Source organism: Nycticebus coucang, chromosome 13, assembly GCF_027406575.1.
Source record: "Nycticebus coucang isolate mNycCou1 chromosome 13, mNycCou1.pri, whole genome shotgun sequence".
Lineage (NCBI taxonomy): Eukaryota > Metazoa > Chordata > Mammalia > Primates > Lorisidae > Nycticebus > Nycticebus coucang.
In genome coordinates, this window is record NC_069792.1 from 7,854,416 (window position 1) to 7,876,922 (window position 22,507).

A 22,507-nucleotide genomic window follows, 5' to 3' on the forward strand; every position below is an offset into this window, starting at 1 on the left:
GGATAGAGAGATATTACAGAGAGAGTTGTTTGAGTGCTACAATGCCCGTGTCAAGGAGACCTATTCTCAGCACAGCAGCTGAACACGAGTACAGCGTGGGCTGCAGATGCTGAGGGGAGGTCACAGCTGAGGACCTTCCCCAGGAGAGCGTAAAAACAGTTTTGAGAGAATGCAGTGAGTCCTGCAACTCTTTATCCTGGAACCTGAGGTTTAACGGTTATGAGAAGCAAATAGTGATAAATAGTTCAAAGTTCAGAATGGGGAGATGAAAAGGATCTGAAAATCAGCACCCTCACCAATGGATGTGTCCTGGGAGTCACATCCATAGCAGGTGTATGGAAATCACCCAAGCTTGCCTAGTTAGCATAAAGGGATTTCATAAGGTGACTTATGTGATGAGACACTGCATATTTTCATTGTTCCTTTCCTTTAAAGAATATACTTAGGGTTTTAAACAGCTAATTAGTAGTAATATAATGGCATAATTAAATAGCAATACCTAAATTATTTTTAGTAGCTGAACACTCATTCGAAGCATTCTTGTATAGTCTGTGTAAGCTTTCTATAAAAGCAGCGTCAGTTGGTGTAGTGCTTGGAAGTACCAAGCCAAACACAGCCCGTTGAAACTTCCCCTTTGGCACAAAAGAAACATGTCTACAGATGATTTGGCAAAAGAGCCGGTGTCCTCTGATGACTGTCCATATTCCAGGTCTCAGCATCCAGGTAATAAACTTGTCAGACGTGTCCTTTCCTTTATTCTACCTGGTGTTGTCTTCCCATAGGCAGGGAGAGAAATTATTGGGGAGGAATACCAGCAGTGTGATGCATGCTGCCACCCATGCAAGGTCCTGCCAGGTCTACAGTCAATCAGATACCAATTTGTTTTTAAATCTCTTTGTGTTAAAAAGGTTTGAAAATGCACACGGCTTTTCTGCACGATGGTGTGAATTATATGGGATGGTGGCAGTTGGGTAGAAGTGGCCTTTCAGTGTGCCTAAGTCTCACGCAGAGGTTATGAGGGCAGACATATTCCCACACGCTGATTGCTCGTGCACGCGGTGTGCTCTTAGAATCAGTGGGAACTAGGAGAGCAGGGAGGCACAAAGGGGAAAAGATGCAATCCCACCTCTAAAAATGTCACCTTAGCTGTTAAAATTGATCAACAAGTGACAAGTACAAACAGTCAAAGGCGATTGACGGGATTGATGGTAACACTGAGCTGGTGTCTCTTTATTCAGAAAATAATTGAAGATCAACTTCATGCTTAGAAGTACAAACTGCGCTAATGAAAATCTGCAATGGAAATCATGTCTTAAAAACCAGTTCTTGGCAAGGTGCCATGCTCACATCTGTAATCCTAGCAGTCTGGGAAGCTGAGGCAGGTGGATTGCCTGAGCTCAGGAGTTCCAGACCAGCCTGAGTAAGAGCGAAAGCCTGTCTCTCCTAAAAACAGAAAAACTAGCCAGGCAAGGTGGTGCACATCTGCAGTCGGAGCTACTCAGGAGGCCGAGGCAAGAAGATGGCTCAAGCCCAGGAGTTTGAGGTTGCTGTGAGCTATGACGCCACATTACTCTACCCAAGTGAAAGAGTGAGACTCTGTCTCAAAAAACAAAAACAAATAACACCCCCCCCAAAAAACCAAACACCAAAAACCAAACAGTTCTTACTATAACAAATGGAAAAGAAGTTACCTTTTCTTATTTCCTACAGAGATATTACCAAAAACACTTTGAGTTCAAACTTTTACTTGAAATTGTATTTTATAGAAATGTAACTTATTTTTGCTTATCAAGTGGTAGTTAAGAGTTTGGCCAGAGAAGCAGAACCACTACTATGTATATGTGTAGGATATATTTTACTATACAAATTATTATGTAATAATAGTTAATGTAATTTATGCCATAAAAACAGATGCACAGAATACATATATGTGAAGAAATTTACTCTGGAGACGCAGCATTACACAATAGTAAGCGAGGGTTTAGCAATCTCCGTAAAGCTGCCATCTTCAGGCCTCATCTGGACCTTGACTTTGCAGGGAAGGCAATTGGGAAGGATAGATACATACAAAGGGGGAGAAAGGCTGCAACTGGAGCCCCTGCATATGGGTTGGAATCCAAATGGACAAACTGGACCCTGGGTCAGTCTCTTCATCAGTCTAATTTCAATGTTGTATAGGTCCTTCAGAAGAAAAGAATGCTCTTTCTTACAGAACTACAGCATGCCCCTGGACTGGTAGTTTGGGAAGCTGAGGGAACAGCCAGGGTGAGGTGGAGCAATCGTGTACCAGCTGCTGCCCCGTTCCCAGGGGACAAGCCAGCAGAGCCCCCAAACATGAGGCACAGCAGAAGTACCTGGTGCACACACGGCTCCTGCTGCCTCCACCTTCCAAATCTCGCACAGCACATCTCTTATCCCTCTGTAATGGGACAGACACCAGGATGAGAACTCTGGAAACCATAGCTCAGTCGAATCAAGGGGACACGTTACATAGCCACGGTAGTCGAGTCCTTGTTAACTTGGGATCCATAAATGCTCTTTAACCTTACTTAAATTCCAAACAGTAAAGTCATACTTGCACCTAACTTGCCACAACTGTGTCATGTATAATAAAGAACATATTAACTCTTCTTTTCCAAAAAAGGTTGGAATGCCCCTTTTTTGGGAGATGCTCATTTTTCTAAGTCACACTCCTTCTTTGGTATCCAGTGACACTGAAATAAAAAGGTTAACTACTATTAATACACCTTATGATAGCTGGGAGGGGAATGGGAAAAGAGAATAAAAAATTAAATATTAAAAACATATTGATATCAAAACAAGCAAAGTGCTCATCTCTATTTAGTTCTCATTTCTGTAACGCATCAGGTGTTCATAGCTCATACTTACAACTGCCTTTTCCCCCTACCCATCCCAGATCCCCTTTGTCTCCAGCAAGCCCTGGTTTCCTACAGATGGGTGACTTAGAACTTCCTCCTGAAGAAGTCCTTCCTGTATTGAATTGCTGTGGTCTTTTCATGGACTTTAATCAGAGGATATGAACATATTAAAAGGCACCCTCATGGACTGTCTGTTTATTGGATCAATAGCTATAGACTAGGTGCCCCAGGTTGTGTTTATTTATTTGGCCCAACAATTAAATCACATCTAGAAAAGCAGCTTAGATTGGAATCACTAACTAATTTTGGTTTTGGTAATAACTGTATTTCACTGGAATTCATTTGTCTTCTGCCCAGGTCCAGTAAGTGAGTTAAATGGAGACATATCAGGAATCACCTTCCCTGTGTCTGTCAAATCTTCAATGTGGCAGTAATCTCTGCAACCCCTTTTTGGAATGTGGTGTCATTTTTGGTTTATGATTCAGGTATGCAGAGGCAATTCCAGTGGCTTTGAAGCAGTCTTTCCTGTCATAATCACCCCCACTCCATAGGCAAGAAATTTGGAAGGGGTTTGGCTACACAATTGTGGCTCAGGAGCTCTCCAGAGTCAAGATATTGGTCAGCACTTCAGTCATATGAAGGCTTGACTGGGGCTGGAAGATCTACTATAATCAAGATGATGTGGTAATGGTGAAAGGATCAACACAGACCAACTAGATGAACAGAGTCTGGAAATAAGCGTACATATACGTGGTCAAATGACTTTTGATAAACTTGCCAACTCAATTCAATGGGAAAAAAGCAGTGGGCGTAAAAACAACTGGATATCCACATGGAAGAAAAATGAACACCAACCCTTACCTTACATCATACCCTGAAATCAACTCAAAATGTTTTGTGGAATGAAATGTAAAAGCTAAAACTATAAAACCTCTCAAAGAAAGTATGATAATATTTGCAATTGTCTTGTAGGAAAATATTGTTTAGGATACAAAAATCATGAACAATGAAGAAAAAATTAACAACCAGACTTTATGAAAATCCAAGATACTATTAAGAAAAAAAACACGGAATGAGAGAAAATACTTGCACTATAGATATCTAACAAAGGACTTATGTGCAGAAGATTTTAAAAAACTGGTAAACCTCAATAGGAAGCAGTGAAACAGCTCTTTGAGAAGTGCAAAAATATATGAATAAACCTTATTTTCAAGAAGAGAAATGAATGGAGAAGAAACTCAAAATAAGACATTAAATATCGTATTAGAGAAATGTAATCGTGATACCATGACACATCCACTGGAGTGGGTAAAATAAAAAAAACCGGCAATAGCAAATGTTAGTGATGATGAGATTCAAGTGGAACTCTTAGCCATTGGTGGGGATGAAAGATTTTAAATCACTTACTTTGAAAACATCTTGACAGTTTCTTAAAAAGTTAAACATACACCTATGATATGATACAGAATATTTATTCAAGAGAAAAAAAATAGATACATCTAAAGACTTGTATATAAATATTCATAGCAACTTCATTTGCAATACTTAAAAACCAGAAACAATTCAAATGTCCATCAGCTATCTTCTCCCATCCTACAGGTTATCTTCTCACTTTGTTAATTATTTCCTTTGCCGTGCAGAAGCTTTATAGCTTGATATAATCCCATTTTCTATTTTTGCTTTTGCCACCTATGCTTTTGACATCTTCCCTGGAAAAATCTTTGCTGAGACCAATGTAGCATTTTTCCAATGTTTGCTTCTAATAGTTTTGTAGTTTCGGGTCTTACATTTAAGTCTTTAGTCCACTTTGAGTTGAATTTTACATGTGGTGAAAGATGGGGATCTAGTTTCAGTCTTCTGCATATACTGGTTTTCCCAGTACTGTTTAGTAAAGAGACTGTCCTTTTCCCAATGTGTGTTCTCAGCATCTCTATCAAACAGTGAATGGATTAATAAAGTTAGCAGATCCCCACAGTGAAATGTGACTCAGCCATAAAAAGGGATAAATTATGGAGACAGCACAGAATCATTATGGCTTTCATATGAAAGCCATAACCCAGTTATAACCTAAGAATATGGAAGGGGGAGAGGGAGAGGGGGGGATGAGAAGAGGGAGGGTGATTGGTGGGATTACACCTGCGGTGCATCTTACAAGGGTACATGTGAACTTAGTAAATGTAGAATATAAATGTCTTAACACAATAACTAAGAAATGCCAGGAAGGCTATGTTAACCAGTGTGATGAAAATGTGTCAAATGGTCTATAAAACCAGTGTATGGTGCCCCATGGGGAAAAAAAAAGAATCATTATATCGAGTGAAGGAAACCAATCGGGAGTAATATGAACCGTATCATTCCATTTATATTAAATTCTAGAAAATGAAAATTAATTTACAGTGACAACAAGCAGATAAGTGATTTCCTTGCGCCAGGAATGGAGGAATGGATTGTGAAGGGGCAGGAGGAAAGGCTTGGAGCTGACGGAGATGATCTGGGTTTTGAGTTTGGCAGTGATGAAACACATTTCTCAAAACATATTGAGTTGTCTATTTTAAGTGGATGCAGTTTATAATTTGTAAATTATACACGTACTTCAATCCTTTTTAAAAAGGAACTAGTAAAAGGAATCCATCTCTAAATGTTTACCAAAAGCCTAACGAGGCTCTGTTCATTGTCACTACCTTGGAATTCACTTTGTGGCTGGACTTTGGTGGCCTTGAAGGCAGCCTCACAGATATCCCTGTCCTACACACAAGAGGAAGCAAACATCACCTGCACAATGACAATGCCTTGTCTCTGTTCCTGTCCCATTGCGGCGCTCCCTAAACATTTTATAGTTAGTTGAAGATTTTCATTATGTAGAATTCATTTTTCTTCCACATTTCTTTTATATACCTTTGGTTAGTTAAGATCAGAACGGTGTGTGTGTGAGATAGTCTGATAAGACTTTCTTTCACTGTATACATGGGCCCGTCGCTTTTATCTGACAAAAGAAGTGATGTTAGCTTGTAAAATCAAACCATTTCCCACAATTTGGTAAAATACAGTAGAATATAGGGAGAGACGAAGGTAAACAGGCTGCATGCACAACTCCTCATCTGCAGCGAAGGTGGACTTAAAGCTTGAACAGGAAGACAGAGAAAAGAGGAACGACAGGCAGAGAGACTGGAAAAACCAGGACTCGCACCAAGCCCCCCAGAGCCAGTGCAGACGGATGCCGAGGAGTCCAGGCGGGGTGTGAGCAGGGCTGGCAGGGCAGGCCTCCCCGACACAGGGTCTGCAGTGTGACTCCCACACGGGATCAGACCACAGTTTCTCCAGGTTCCCAGGCCTGAATTATTTTCAGAGCAGTTTTCCATCTACAACAGGCAGCCTTGGCCATTCTCTGGTCCTCCCCTACTTCTTTATTTCCCACTCCCTTGTCATAGTGTAAGATCACTTTTTTTATTTGTTGTACCTCTCTCTGCCTTCATCCACTAGATTTCAATCACCCGAAGGGCAATGCTGGTGCCCTTTCTTCATCCTTTCTCTCTTTCCCTTAAAATCACTCTGCATATTGTCTACCTATGTGTCAGGCACAAAGGAAACCTCGATAAGTTTCTTCGATGAGTGAATGATAAGTAATATATAATCTATATACAAATACATGCACTGTATATATAATTATATGTATACACTGATTCTATTATCTGTTTTGTGCAACTGCTTTATCTTTATGTAATATATGCTTTTCTTTTACTCAAGATGTAAATTTTTCTACGTATTAGCAAAGGAAATTTCCTTTGTAGCACTGCTTTTCAGGAGAAAATTAATTGGCTTCCCCCTTTTCTTTAGAGTTATCTCCAAGCTTATTTGAGTGAGTTTGATAATTTTTATGGATCAGCCCATTTCTTTCAAGGAGAGCGAGTCCAATTTTTCATCATCGCACTTTCTGATAACTTGAAGGTAGCATAAAATTAAACTGTCGAGAAATCACAGGGCAAAGACGATCTTGAAGTCAACATTGAAGTAAATGATTGTTTCTAATTGATCTTTCTTTGGTTCCTAACTTGCCAGTGGATATTTCAGAATGAATTATTCATTTATTTGTTCAAATTTAAAGTCCGGTCATGAGAAAATTTTAATATGCCAAGTGTCACATTTAATTCTCCCTAAATAAGAGAGAATACATTTTACTTTTTTTTTTTAAGTCAAAGGATCTTCTAGAAAAAATGAGCAGCTGTCAAAAATGAACGTTCTTACAAAACAGCTATTATTTATAACAGTGCCAAAGAGAGTTATCTCATTTCTTCCTTGAGTTATTTCAAGATACCAGGAATGATAGGTAACAGGCAAAGAATACAATTAAAATCTTAATCTGTTCCAGCTGGTTAACTCCAGCTCTGTTTTCTGGATATGCCTTATTTTTTTTTCATCTGCATCCTAAAAGTTCCTCAAATTAGTTTTGTGATTACTTCATCTAAAAGATTAAAGTATATTTCTTCACAAAATTATTTTTCACATCTTAGATTAGATTTTGTGCCTACTTTCTATATAAATACATGTGAGAATTTATCAGGGGACTCAGATATCTTTAAAAGAAAACTTTTAGGGCAGCACCTGTGGCTCAAAGGAGTAAGGCACTGGCCCCATATACTGGAGGTGGCAGGTTCAAACCTAGCCCCTGACAAAAACTGCAAAAAAAGAAAAAGATAATGCTAATAATAATAATAAAACTTTTAAAGAAAACGTTAAAGAAATATCTTTAAAAGAAAGCATCACCCACACTGTAAGTAATCAAATCATATATGTATATATAAAATCAGGACTATTTATTAGTTATATGCTAAAAGAGTATATCAACACTCTTCCTAATATACCTGTTTTAAACACTCACAGCCAATTGCCTATTTACCCTCCAATAGCTTACAGGTGTAGCAGACTAAATGTAACTTGAAAGTTACCTACCACATTATCTGGTCCTTTCTTATTGGTCACTTTCACGGCAGGAGAAAACTTGAACTGTGGAGTTTGTTCAGGCAGAGATCTGGGCATGGACTTTGCTGTCTCTCCTGCTACCGCTCAGCTGCATCCAGCACGTGGTGACAAGTGTTTCACACGTCCCCCTTCTCTCGGCTGCAGGGCTTCCCCCTGGGGGCTACTCTTGACTCCCTCTGGTCCCGCTTCCTCCCAGTGGTTCTCAACCTTCCTAATGCCTGGAACCTTTAATAAGTCCAAAGGGGTCAGGACCCACAGGTTGAGAACCGCACCTCCACGTACCACGTGCATTCTAGAAAGTCAATCAGATCACGTTGCTCCTCCCTACGAAGCCTGTCAGTGCATTTCCATTGTTGTTGGGAAAGAAAAACTGATCCCTCCCTGCGCTGGGCCCGCTGCCCCATGTGCTGGGTGTCGCTTCTTACTGTCCGTCCACTTCCTGTCACTCCTATGCATGTGTCTCTAGCTCACCCAGGTGGCAACCTGCTTCTCAAACAAAAGATCCTTTTTCACCCTTAAGTCCTTCGCGTTTGTTTTTTCCTTTGTTTCAAACATGTTCCCTAGATTCTTTGCATAGCTGGTTCCTTTTCTTATTTGAATGTCAAGTCAAAAGGGGCAAAGACCAAAGTAGCAGGGTATGGGGGCTAAGACCATCTGTCAGCCACGGTTCCAGGCAGCCAGGGTGTGTGTATCACAGTAGACTCCACTGCCTCATACTCTGTTGATGAGTTCAGGAATGAAGATCGATACAAGCATTCCAAAGACTGCTTTAGATTACATTTTGAAACAAAAATATTTTCCTGTTAATTTTGATTAAAACAAATTTTTCACTCAACTGTGAAAATGTGAGCCTACTAACTAATTGAAATTTTGTTGCATAAAGTATAGGCCATTACTTCTCAAAGGCTGGATAGTCCCAGGTACAGTAAGTCTCACAGATGGATTGTTCGCCCATCCTTTCAACAGAGCTTGTACTTACAGAAAATATATAATGTTTATATATGCATTTAACATACTTATTTTCTTAAGAAAAATTTTCAGTCATCTAGGCATGTTTAATTAATTTTCATGCATTCTTTTCATAGATTTTTTTAAAGATTTTAAAATGAGGGTGGCACCTGTGGCTCAAAGGAGTAGAGCGTCGGCCTCATATGCCAGAGGTAGCAGGTTCAAGCCCAGCCCTGGTCAAAAACTGCAAAAAAAAAAAAAAAAAAAAAAAATTTTAAATGAAAACATCTATGCATAAGTAGTGAATCTTATTTGATGCAAAACAAGTTATAAAAAGTTTTAATATAAAATACTGGATACTATGTAATCATTAAATAGTGGCTAATTTTGGAAGTAAAATTTATGGTTGAAATGTAAGCTATATATCTATAAGTAGGAAATTTTCAAATTTAATCATCACTTTTAGGTAAATTTTGTGTAAATTGTTCCAGTGTGTATTAAACTCACTTCATAAACATTGGTCAGGTATGTGCACATTGCTTCAGGAAATCTTATTTTGGTATAACGCTATAAATGGTCTTTAAATAAGGCCAATTAGAGTCGTGGAATAACGTGTTTATCAAATTACATTCTTTAATATTAAAAGAAAAAGATTATTTTCCTGATCTGAATTTTTAAGCAATAATTAGATGAGACTTTGTTAGGAGTTTAAACAAATGCTAAATTATGCAAATCACAAAACCAAGTTAGAGGACAACTTAGGAAATATTTTTTTCCCCAAGGACATAGGCATCCATCCTATTGGTGGACTAAAGATATCTCTATTCCTCTTCTCCACGGGCGTAAACACAGGGCATGGAGAGTGCCTGCTGAGTGCAGTGGAAGGTAAACTACAGAGATGTCTGAGCAGCCTGCAGGTGGCTACCAGTGTAGTGACATAAACCACCTCTCGTTAGTAACAAGAGGATCACGGAGAACTCTGGCTGCTGGAGCATCCTGATCTGGTGAAAGGTCTAGGTTTAAAAAGGGAATATGCCATTTTTCAAAAAGTAGGCTTTCTATCTAAGAGGGGAATGCAAAACAATATTAACAGCAAATAATCTAGTAGCTTCAGATCTTGTAAAGTAGGGGAAGGCTGCTTCCACTTCTAAACATACACATGTGCCACTTGGAAGGCTGCTTCCACTTCTAAACATACACATGTGCCACTTTCCTGAAAGTTCAGGAAAACCAGTTTCACTTAAAAATGATCTACAGATACATCCCAAAGGCAAATCCTATACAAAATTATTGTAAGAAAAAAAGAGAGTTATAAGAAGAGTTCCTTACAGCAAAAAACATACCAGAAATCTATGCCCACAAAACTTATCAAAACTGCTCTTCCAAATGAGCCGAAAGATGTTTAACAATGCTACAATGTAGTGCTTGCTTTTCATGTAAGGATGAAAATTGAGGGGACTGTCACTAATCCACATCTTATCTAGACTCAGTCAAGTCTAAGTATTTGAGCCTGTCTTGAAATATTCTAGCCCTAGAACCAACTGTAGTGTTTCTATAACAGAGTAGCCACCTCTCCTCTCATAGCTATGGAACAGAGGAAATGGCATGATCTTTTCTGCCTTTTAAAAACTTCCTCCACTCTTTTTAGAAACTGAAATCTGCATCCCTGCCTGGGGTGAGGGTCACGAGGAGTAAGGGCATGTTTTTGTTCTTTGTACTACAGAAGATGGGCCTGGAGGCTGGTGCCCTGCTGGCAGAGGTAGGAGGTCATGGTTTTGTCTTTGACAGAGAGGAGACTAGACTGCATGAGAATGATCATTAACCGTAGTTAAATGACAATAGGCCTTCCCTTTAAAGCTCCTTGTTTCCGCTTATGTGCAGGAAAATCTGTATTTTGAGGCAAAGAGTCTGCCATTCTTTTCCTCCTTTGCCAGCAAAGTAATAAATTTTACTATCCTTCTTCTCAAAAATCACTTTTTTTTTCAGTTGAGACCTTGAGAACAAATGCTGAACTTCTGATAACATTTCTAAAGATGTTTAGTAGCAAGAAAGAGAAATCCAACTCAAATAAAACTTCATTTAGAAAAAGGGAGTATCTTGGCTTAGCTGAAAAAAAAGAGTGAATCTGATGGCTCAGGCAAGAAGCTCCAATGATTCCTGCCAGGACAAGTGTTTCTATCTTTGGTCCCTCCTTTTAGGTGCATTAAGAGGCCAGGACTTTCTGTGTAGTGGGACAGAGAGCCACCAATTGCTACAACGTCAGCGCTCACTACCTCTTAAGCCCCACATAAATGTGTGTATGTCTTTCTTGATGGCTCCAGTCAAGCCTAGTGACTGATACACACAGCATGAGTCACCTAACTACCCTTGATTCAATCACTAGAGAACCAATTACCATATATTACCTAATTCAATTACTGTTGACCAAACCCAGATCCCCAACCACTTCTGGAACAGGGGTGTGGTGCTGTCAGTTCCAAGAAGATTACATAGATGGAGAGTGAAGACAGGTTGGCTTTTATAAGAGAATGAGAAATTTTAGTCCCAGAAGAAGGGAGAAAGGACGCTAGAGAAAGGGGTAAACATAAAATTCCTCTCCAGATGGAACAAGGTGAAAGGGACATATTTTGCAACTTTACATTTTGTCATTGTGTTGCTTGGGGAACACAAATGAGATATTCGCCACTGTATAGACCATCCATCAAAAAGGAAAAAAAAAATGAAAAGAAAACCTGTGATGAAGAGAAATGTGTATACGTGTAGGTCTCCATCTGTTAGTTGTCCCATCAGCACTCTCTGACACCTAGTTTAGAGCTCCTACACGCAAGTTCATATTTTCATTGATATATTTCCAATATTAAATGAAGCATAGGTCATGATGTCATGTGGTAAATTTGACCAGTTCAGATATATGTGGATTACTATATTAACAAAAATATATTGGAGGTTTTTTGAGTGAAGTTCACTTGGGAGTATTCATTAATTCAGTTTTCAAATTTAAATGCCATGAAGGCTACGTTGAACAGTTTGATGAGAATATTTCAGATTGTATATGAAACCCACACAATGTACCCCTTGATTGCACTAATGTACACAGCTCTGACTTAACAATAAAAGTAAATAAATTAAAAAAAAATTAATTGCCATATTCCCAATTACCTTCCTGCTCTCTATATGCCATTCCACACCTGCATTAGGGATGACTCCTGGGAATTTCAGGAAATGCATCTCTGGGTAAAAAGAGGAAAAGCAGGAGCTCATCCGAAAGGCTCCCATTTCTCTCCTAACGGTCTTTGCAAGAAGATGCATGTTTATCTTTGAGGCATTTTAATTACAGTGACCACATTTCCTAATTACCATAATTTAACTCACAGGAACTGTTCCTTTGCAATAGACATATTTATAAAAATAAACAACAAATAAGGAACATGCTTTAAGTGTTATAAGACAATTATGATAGCAATTTCTTTCTTGAAATATATAACTTGAAATTTAACTCATATCTGAGTAATGGTTAGTTCTTACAACTCCAAGTAATATTATATGGCTGACGAATTATAATCATTTATGGACATTTCATAAATGGCTCACTCCCACTGGCAGTTTGAGATAAGAATTAGAATGTTTTGCATTATAGTTGATAGCATTGGTTTTGTATTACAGATTTTTTTTTCGCCGAAGCCACATCTGAATGAAACAATGAAAAAAAAAAAAGAATTAGAATGTTTTGGAATGAATCTGCTGGCCATCCTCAGGGTATCTAATAAGAATTATGGGGTCTTTCAAACAGTATTTGACTGAAGTCTGAAGGGAGTGTTGAAAAATACTGGCTACATTAGTTAGTAGTTGGAATCTGGGGTCAGGATTAAGGAGCTGGGTTTTATAGACCCAGATTTATCATTCTGCTTGGCTAGAAATTGATGTGCCTGAGCTCCAATGTACACATCGGATACACACAGTTAATAAATAGAGACTGCCTTTCACTCCTTCCCAGTGAACCCATGAGGATAAAAGCCCAATGAAAAAATCACTAATATGTCATTCTTCCCATGAACAGACTGGAGAGAAAATAATTATTCTATTATTTCATCCATATGACATCTTAATATTTGCTAAAAAAGTTATTAAAATTCTGACTTTGTCAAGCACACTTTCCTAGCACCCTTACTCACTGGAGGGAACCAAGCTCCAGCCCCTTGGCCTAGCCAGCAATGGTGTGTGGTGGGAGCAGAGACACTGACACCCCTGTTCTGACTTCGTTGGGTGAACTTTCCTGACACCCTTACTTACTGGAGGGAACTAGGCTCCAGACCCTTACGTTTGTGGGATGGAACTGCCTGTGGATTCCTACTCTCAGGCTGCTTGCGATCCTTTGGACTTTCCCTCCTGAGGAGTGAGTATAGTGCCTGGGACAATGTGATTAGAACTCTTGACCTGGGTTGTCCACCAGGAGACCTTCTGAGGTTGAGCAGCAGTTGTTTTGTAGTGGGGAGGGACTTATTCTCCTCCTCCAGCCATTGCTGGTGGAGGGCGGGGCACTGTAGTTGCTTGTAAGTCTTCCCGGCTGAGATTTCAGCCTATTATCATGATTCATTAGGATTGGGTAGAGGCTGGTTGACTTCAAGACAGAACCAGCTTGGGTTATCTCACCAAGCAGGTATTCTGAGACTCTGGCTATAGTTGTGAAAGGGACCTTTGTAAGGCTGTAGGGGAAAAACCACAATCACAAGAGCCAGATCTGGTAAAGGGCCAGTTAACTCCACTTCCTCAGGCCCCAATCCAATCTCACCCTACCAGTTTTAATTGCCAAGTTGTGAAAAATACTTGTGAGGTGGAACCTGCAGAAAACCTCTGGCAACATGAATAATCAGAGTAGATCAACTCCCCCAAGGAATGACGAAGGAATACACAGAAGGTGCTATTCATAGACAAATGGCTGAATTGTCAGAAATAGAATTCAGAATATGAATGTCAAATAAGATAAATAGAATGGAGGAAAAAAATAGAAATAAAAATCCAAAGAGTAGTTCAAAAGTTGTCTAAAGAAAGTAATGAATTCAAAGACAAAGTCACCGAGGATATGGACATATGGGAAAAGATATAGTAGAGCTGAAGAAAGTGAAAAAGTTATTCCAGGACCTTCAAAATATGGTAGAGTCTCTCAGTAATAGAGTTGGGCAGGCAGAAGAAAGGATCTCAAAAATTGAAAACAAGGCTTTTTAACAATCCCAAGAATTTAAAGAAGCAGACAAATGGAAAATAAGATTAGAACATTCCCAGAGAGAGTGGTGGGATCATTCCAAAAGATCAAATATCAGAATTATAGGGATTCCTGAAGAAGAGAATGGTCCTAAAGGCACATATGCTCTACTTCAAGAGATTATGGAGGAGAATTTCCCAAGCATTGAAAGAGATACAAAAATTCAGATAGTAGATAGTTTCAAAACTCCAGCACAACTCAATCCAAATAAAGCATCTTCTAGACACACTGTAATTAACTTTGGCAAAGTTAATATGAAGGAGAAAATCCTACAAGCAGTTAAATGTAAGAAAAGCATTACCTACAAAGGGAGAAATATTAGGTTGACCACAGGTCTTTCAGCCAACACTTTTCAAGCCAGAAGAGGATTGTCATTGACCTTCAACCTTCTAAAACAAAACAAGTTTCAGGCCCAGGATCCTGTATTAGCTAAACTGAATTTCATTTGTGATGGACAAATCAAACACTTTACTGACATCCACATGTTGAGGAAATTTTCCATAACTAAATAAGCTCTCCAGGATATTCTCAGACCCATTTTCTATAATGACTAGCATGAAGTCTACCACCAAAGTAAACTCACCAAGAATTTATTGAACAAAGCCTAACTTTCACGATGGTGAAAGGATTAAAAATATGCACTGGACCTTTGAAAAACAAGATGGCCCAAACACTACCATACCTATCAATTCTCTAAATTAATGTGAATGACTTAAATTCTCCTCTAAAGAGGCACAGGTTGGCTGACTGAATACAAAATCGCAGGCCGGGTATCTATTGCCTATAAGAGGCTTATCTTACTTCAAAGGATAAAACAATACTCAAGGGGAAGGGATGAACATCTATAATACAGGCAAACCGAAATCAGAAAAAAGCAGGACTTACAATTTTATTTGTAGATACAATTGGATTTAAAAAAACAAAGATAAGGGAAGACAAGGATGTCTATGTATTTGTCAAGGGAAACACTCAATATGTGGAGAGTTCAATAATTAACATTTATGTGCCCTATATGAATGCTCCACAATTTGTAAAACAAACCCTAATGGATATGAACAATTTAATATCTCCCTGCACTATAATAGTTGGAGATTTTAACACCCCTTTGGCATTTCTGGATACAGTCTCCAAGAAGAAACTAAACAAAGAAATAATTAACTTAAACTTGACCTTAGAATAAATGGACTTAACAGAACATCTACAGAACATTTTATGATAATAAAACTGAGTATAGATTCCTCTCACTAGCCCATGGATCATCCTCCAATTTTGATCCTATATCAGGACACAAGTCTAACCTCAATAAATTTAAAATAGAAATTATTCCTTTTATCTTCTCAGACCACCATGGAATAAAAACTGAACTCAACAGCTACAGAAATCTTCATATTCAAATAAAGTCATGGAAACTAAATAGCCTTAGGCTGAATGATAGCTGGGTCAAAGACGAGATTATGAGGGAAATCAACAAATTTTGGGAACAAAATGATAATGAAGACACAAACTATCAAAAACTGAAAAGGCAGTTAAGAGGGAAATCTATAGCATTAGAAGCCTTCATCAAGAAAACAGAAAGAGGGTAAGTCAACAACATAATGGGCCATCTTCAAGCAACTGGAAAAGGAATAACAATCCAACCCCAAACCCAGAAGAATAAATGAAATAGCCAAAATTAGAGCAGAATTAAATGAAATTGAAAAAAGAATCATTCGGAAGAACAACAAAACAAAAAGTTCCTTGAGAAGATTAATAAAGTTGATAAAGCTTTAGCTAGCCTAACCAAAAATAGAAAAGTAAAATCTCTAATAACTTCAATCAGAAGTGATAAAGGGGGAAATAACAACAGATACCACAGAAATTCAAAAATCCTCAATAATTACTACAAAAAACTCTTCTCAGAAATATGAAAATCTGGAGGAAATGGAGCAATACTTGGAGGCATGCCACCTTCCTAGGTGCAACTAGAAAGAATTAGAAATTTTGAATAGACCTATGTCAAGCACAGAAATAAGATCAACTATACAAAATCTCCCAGAAAAGAAAAGTCTGGGGTCAGATGGTTTCACATCAGAATTCTACCAAACCTTCAAAGAAGAACTAGTATCTATATTACATAATATTTTCCAAAACAGAAAAGGAAGGAATCCATCCCAACTCATTCTATGAAGCAAATGTCACCTTGATCCCCAAATCAGGAAAGAATCCAACAAAGAAAAAACAAAAAACTATACAACAATATCATTAATAAATATCAATGCAAAAATAATCAGTAAGATCCTAGCAAACAGAATTCAATGACACATCAAAAAAATTATACACCATGATCAAGTTGGTTTTATCCCAGGATTACAAGGTTGGTTCAACATACATAAATACATAAGTACAATACACTACATAAATAAAATAAAATAAAAGACCATATGATTCCATCATATGATGCAGAAAAGACTTTTGATAATATCCAACATCATTTCATGATTAAAACACTTAAGAAAATAGGCTTAGGTGGCAGCATTTCTTCAACTGATAGAGGCCATACAGCAAACCCACAGCAAATATCATATTGAATGGAGTAAAATTGAAAACATTTTAACTCAGATCTGGAACTAGACAAGGATGCCCATTGTCACCACTCCTATTCAACGTAGTACTGGAAGTCTTAGCCGTCACAATCAGGCAAGAGAAGGGGAATCAAGGCTACTTAAATGGGGTCAGAGAAGGTCAAACTCCAACTCTTTGCAAATGACATGATCTTATACCTGGACAACCTCAGGGACTCAACTACAAAGCTTTTAGAAGTGATTAAAGAATATAGCAGTGTCTTGGGATACAAAATCAATACTTATAAATCAGTAGGTTTTATATATACCAATAATAGTCAAGTCAAAAATGTAGTCAAGGACTCTATTCCTTTTGCAGTAATGCTAAAGAAGATGAAATACCTGGGAATTTATCTGACAAAGGACACAAAAGACCTCTATAAAGAGAATTATGAAACCCTGAGAAAAGAAATAGCAAAAGATGTTTAACAAATGGAAAAACATACCATGCTCACAGGAAGAATTGACATTGTTAAAATGTCCATACTATCCAAAGCAATCTACAGATTTAAAGTAATCTCTATCAAAGTACCAACATCATACTTTAAAGAACTTGAAAGAATAGTACTTTATTTTATATGGAATCAGAAAAAACCCTGAATAGCCAATATATTACTTAGAAATAAAAACAAATCAGGAGGCATTACGTTACCAGACTTCAGGTTATACTACCAATTTATAGTGATCAAAACAGCATGGTACTAGCAAAAAAAAAAAAAAGAGAGAGAGATACAGATACATGGAATAGAATAGAGAATATAGAGAAGAACCCAGCCACATATCGTTATTTGATCTTAGATAAGCCTAACAAGAACATGCACTGGGGAAAAGAATTCCTATTTAACAAATGGTGCTGGGAGAACTGGCTAGTGACTTATAGAAGACTGAAACTGGACCCACATCTCTCACCAATCAAAAATTGATTCTCACTGGATAAAAGAGTTAATTTGAGACATCAAACTATAAAAATACTAGAAGAGAGTGCGGGGGAAAATGCTTGAAGAGATAGGCCTGGGAAAATATTTTATGAAGAGGATGCCCCTGCCAATTGAAGCAACACCAAAAATATATTACTGGAATTTGATCAAGCTAAAACGCTTACACACAGCTAAGGGCACTACAAGTAATGCAGACAGGCAACCTTTGGAATGGGACATTTTTGCTGGTTATGATTCTGACAAAGGTCTGATAACCAGAATCTATAGAGAACTCAAATTAATTAATAAAAAAAGAACAAACAACCCCATTTCCTTGTTTGCAGGAGGCTTGAACAGAAATGTCTCTGAAGATGACAGGCCAACAAACACATGAAAAAATGCTCATTGTCTTTAATCATCAGAGAACTGCAAATCAAAACCACATTGAGATATTACCTGACTCCTGTAAGATTAGCCCACATCACAACATCCCCAAAGCGCAGTGGTTGGCGTGGATGTGGAGAGAAGGGAACACTTCTACAATGCTGGTGGGATTGCAATCTAATACAGCCTTTTTGGAAAGAAGTATGAAGAATTCTCAAGGAACTAAATGTTGAACTACCATTTGATCCTGCAATTCCATTACTAAGTATCTACCCCAATGAACAAAAATCATTTTACAACAAAGACATTTGCACCAGAATGTTCATTGCAGCCCAATTCATAATTGCCAAGTTGTGGAAGAAGCCCAAATGCCCATCAACCCATGAATGACTAACAAATTGTGGTATATGTACACCATGGAATACTATACGGCCATAAAAAATATGGAGACTTTACATCTTTTATGTTTACATGGATGGAGTTGGAACATACTCTTCTTAGCAAAGTAATGGAAAAAAGAGTATCCATATACTCAATACTATTATGAAACCAATATATAATCACCTACACATTCATACGAATGATAAAACACAAATAGAATTCAGGCAGAAGAAGAGAGGAGCGGGGGTGGGGTGCGGTGGAGAGTGAGTGGAGGGAGGAGGGAGAGGGCATTTTGTGGGATCCCACCTCATGTGCACAATGCAAGGGTATACTTCAAAACAACTAAGAGTAAATTATAAATGCCTTACCACACAAAATAAGTAACTGAGGTGATGGTTATGTTAATAAGTTTGATTTAAGCATTCCACATTTTATATCAAATCATCAGATTGTACCCCATAAATGTATAGTTATGATTTAATAAAAAATTGAATTAAATACATAAAAAATGCTAATCTAAAAAAAAATAAAATAAGATATATAAAGAACATAGGCAAACAATAATTAAAAAGAGCACTGTCCTCTACCAAAAAAAAAAATACAAAAGGCATAAACAGATATCTTCTAGAAAAGGAAATGTAAGTGTTCAAAAAATGTGCAAATATGCTTTACCTTATTAGGAATTAGGAAAATAAAAATTTCCAAATTGGATTACTTAAAATAAAGATTTCTGGTAAAACATGGGTTGTGAATGATGTCTATCAACAAGAATTTTGTGTACTATTAGTGGGTGTGAAAATTGGTATACGTCTTTGGAAAACAGTTTTGCACTATCTCAGAGAGATCATACTCTGTATAGCCCAGCCAATCCATGCCTAGGTTTCCATCATAAAGAAAGTCTTGCACTTCAGTGCCCTAGACTCAGACATAATAAACATGGAATGATTGTTCACATTAGCAAAAACTTGGAAACAAGTCAAATGTGACCACAGCCGGGAAACAGTATAAACTGCTACGTATCTATAAATTGGAATAATCTACAGAAATTAAAATGAATGATCTATGGTTTCAAATAAAAACTTGGATGGTTTTTAGAAAGAGAGAAAAAGTATACTTCAATAGTTTACCTATGGTGTGACATATATAAAGTCATAAAAACTCCCTGCTTGAAACTATTCTGGGAGGAAGGTGAAAGGAAGGAAAACATAATTTCTGAGGAAAGTCTGGGGGCCTGAGTTTGCTTTTTGCTACCAGGAGGCGGATTTCAATGTTTTGAGTGGTTAGCAGCCTGGCTGATAAATGCATCACACAAACGAAGATCTGTTAAGTGAGTTTTATGTGTTACTTGGAAGCAACTCTCTCAATATGTCTCAGGCTGATCAGTGAGTTTTTACCTGGAAATTAAATGAACTCTGCGCCTAGAACCCACTGACCAGGGAGAAAACGAAGTCCCCAGAGACGTATGAGTGAGCAAGGTTTTTAGCCTTTCTATGAAAATGGAACCTGGGACACTGCATTAGGTCCACCACTGAAATTTTAATATGCCTGCAGCCCCACTGAGATCAAAGTTTGTTAGCCTGAACGGGCAATAGCAACTGTGGTTAATGTGTTCAATAATGGAGAAGTGTGTGTGTGTGTGTGTGAGAGAGAGAGAGAGAGAGAGAGAGAGAGAGAGAGAGAAGGGGGATGGGATTTTCTAGGCTTGAAACGTTGATCAATAAGTCAATGAGATATTGGTCCCTAGTTCTAAAATTTCCTCCCTAAGAGCTATTTTTTATTTGTTTGTTTGTGTGTGGAAATAGTTGCTATTTTTATTTGATCCTGGGACACTGAAAATTCATCACACATAGCTGTCTGCCAATTTTGCTCTGGATAAAAAGAACAGGCTTGTGGATTTTACTTTGCTGCTTCCCAACTGAGCCAGGCACCTCCCTGCTTGTGCCTCAGAAGCAGGGAAGAGTGAGGAGTGCGATCGCGTCCCTGGACTCTCCGGAGGCTCAGCTCCCTGCCCGGGAGCTGTAGGCACAGAATACACGCACAGTTCCTGCCTTGCCGGGCTTTTAGGGGTTTCACTTCCAGTCTGGGGAGTTTATCATAGCCTAGGATATGTGCAAAGGATGTTTGTGATTACATGCAACTGGCATCCTCACTTTGCACACTGAGCTAACACCACGCAAGGCATCAAAGATTTGCTGCAGAGAACTCAGCCAAGAGGAGGCAGGCAGAACCAGAACTCCAGGGTCCTGTCGCCCGGGCCTGTGTACCTTGCTCTAGGATATGAAAAGCAATTCACGTACCTTTGGGAACATGCCAACTACGTGGACATACTTGCCTCATGTCTATGCAATCGGAGAAGTCTTTCCAAGTACTTGGTAATTAAAACAGCTCTTAAATCTTTCTGCAGTCATACCATTTCATTAGTACATTTCAGTTTGTTTTTCATGAGTAATTAGCAACTATCTGATGGGTAGCTTTTCTGTGGTAGCTGAATCCCAATTTTTTAAATAAAATACTTCTACTTAAGTTTTTTCAAATAAATCATTAATTTTACCTGTCTTTTAAAATTTGACAATGGTCATATTTCACCTCACTGGTTTATTCCATATAAATCAGGTCGAATTCCTTTAAAAGTAGTGAGAAAGAAGTTTCTTTTTCTTAAAAAAAAAAAAAAAATAGCCAAAAGACTATGGCGGTTGGAGGAACGGCAGTGATCACAAGTTATCTGCCGGGAAGAACTGGATTCTTGTTTCAGCTCACCGTCAGAAAAGCTAAGTTTGCTCTATAGTAGGGACCAAGAGATCTGCTCCTGATTGCAGAATTGTCCATGATTGCAGAATCCTGGGTTGTGTCTCCCACTTCATCCTTCCAGACCATCCCAGAAGACTTGTAAGATTCCATCTGGAAAATCACTGGCAGTTCTTAGAAGGGAAAGAAGGAGGATTGTTGGTTGGAATAAAAACAAGGTTGATAGAGTTCCAGAAAGCAAGGTTCTCAAGCTCATGGACATTAATCTGCAGAAGAAGACAACTTCAAAAAGCCAACCAGAAGCAACATGCAGATGAGAGGGGCCTCCTCGGGTAAGAAGACAGCTGCTCCGCGGCAGAGAAATCTTGAGCCTGCTCTCCCAGGAAAATGGGTGGATGGGGGGGCTCTCTGCAGACCCCCCTCAGGACAAGAAGAACAAACAGAAGACCCCTGGAAACGGAGATGGTGGCAGTACCAGCCAAGCACCTCGGCCCCCACAGAAGAAAAGGGCCCGGGCGGATAACACTGCTGAAAGCGAAGAGGCATTTAAGAATAGAATGAAAGTTAAAGTGAAGATTCCTGAAGAATTAAAACCATGGCTTGGAGAGGACTGGGACTTACTTACCAGGCAGAAGCAGCTTTTCCAACTGCCTGGGAAGGAGAATGTGGATGCTGTTCTTGAAGAGTATGCAAACTGGAAGTGGTCGCAGGGCCATGTTGATAATAAGGAGTATGCAGTGAACAAAGTCACGGGAGGAATGAAAGAATATTTCAGCGTGATGTTGGGCACTCAGCTGCTCTACAAGTTTGAGAGCCCCAGTACGATGAAATTCTCTTGGTTCACCCTGATGCACCCATGTCCCAGGTTTAAGGAGCACCACACCTACTGAGATTATTTGTAAGAATCAGAGCAATGTTGGCCTGCACGCCTCTTGATGAGAAAAGCCTTGCATTGTTGTTGGGCTATTTGCATGATTTCCTAAAATATCTGGCAAAGAATTCTGCATCTCTGTTTACTGCCCATGATTACGAAGTGGCTTCTGCTGGTACCACCGCAAAGCCCTGTGAGGGTCTACTGTCCATCCACAGTTCTGAGTCTGGTGTCTGTAAACACTTTTTGTTCTTAGTCCTTTTCTTGTATAATTGATATTCTTCAAAATTGTTAATGTATATAACAGAACTTCTGTTTCAGTTTGGTTTCTGTTCTGTTTTAAACAGAAAATAAAAGGAGTGAAGCTTCTTTTCTTGTTTCAAAGTTGCTACCAGTGTATGCAGTAATTAGACAAAGGCGAAACATTCAGTAGAACATTTCATTGCCCAGTTGACAACATTGCTTGAATGCTGGTGGTTCTATCCCTTTGGCACAGACAATTTTCTAATATGTGTTAATGCTACATTAAAAAAAACCCTGATTCC

At 38.5% G+C, this 22,507-nt stretch overlaps 1 pseudogene; it reads left to right on the forward strand.

Moving 5' to 3' along the window:
• The first annotated feature begins 5,961 nt into the window (after nt 1-5,961).
• Nucleotides 5,962-22,159, forward strand: LOC128564026 (mortality factor 4-like protein 2; annotated as a pseudogene).
• Nucleotides 22,160-22,507: the final 348 nt, after the last annotated feature.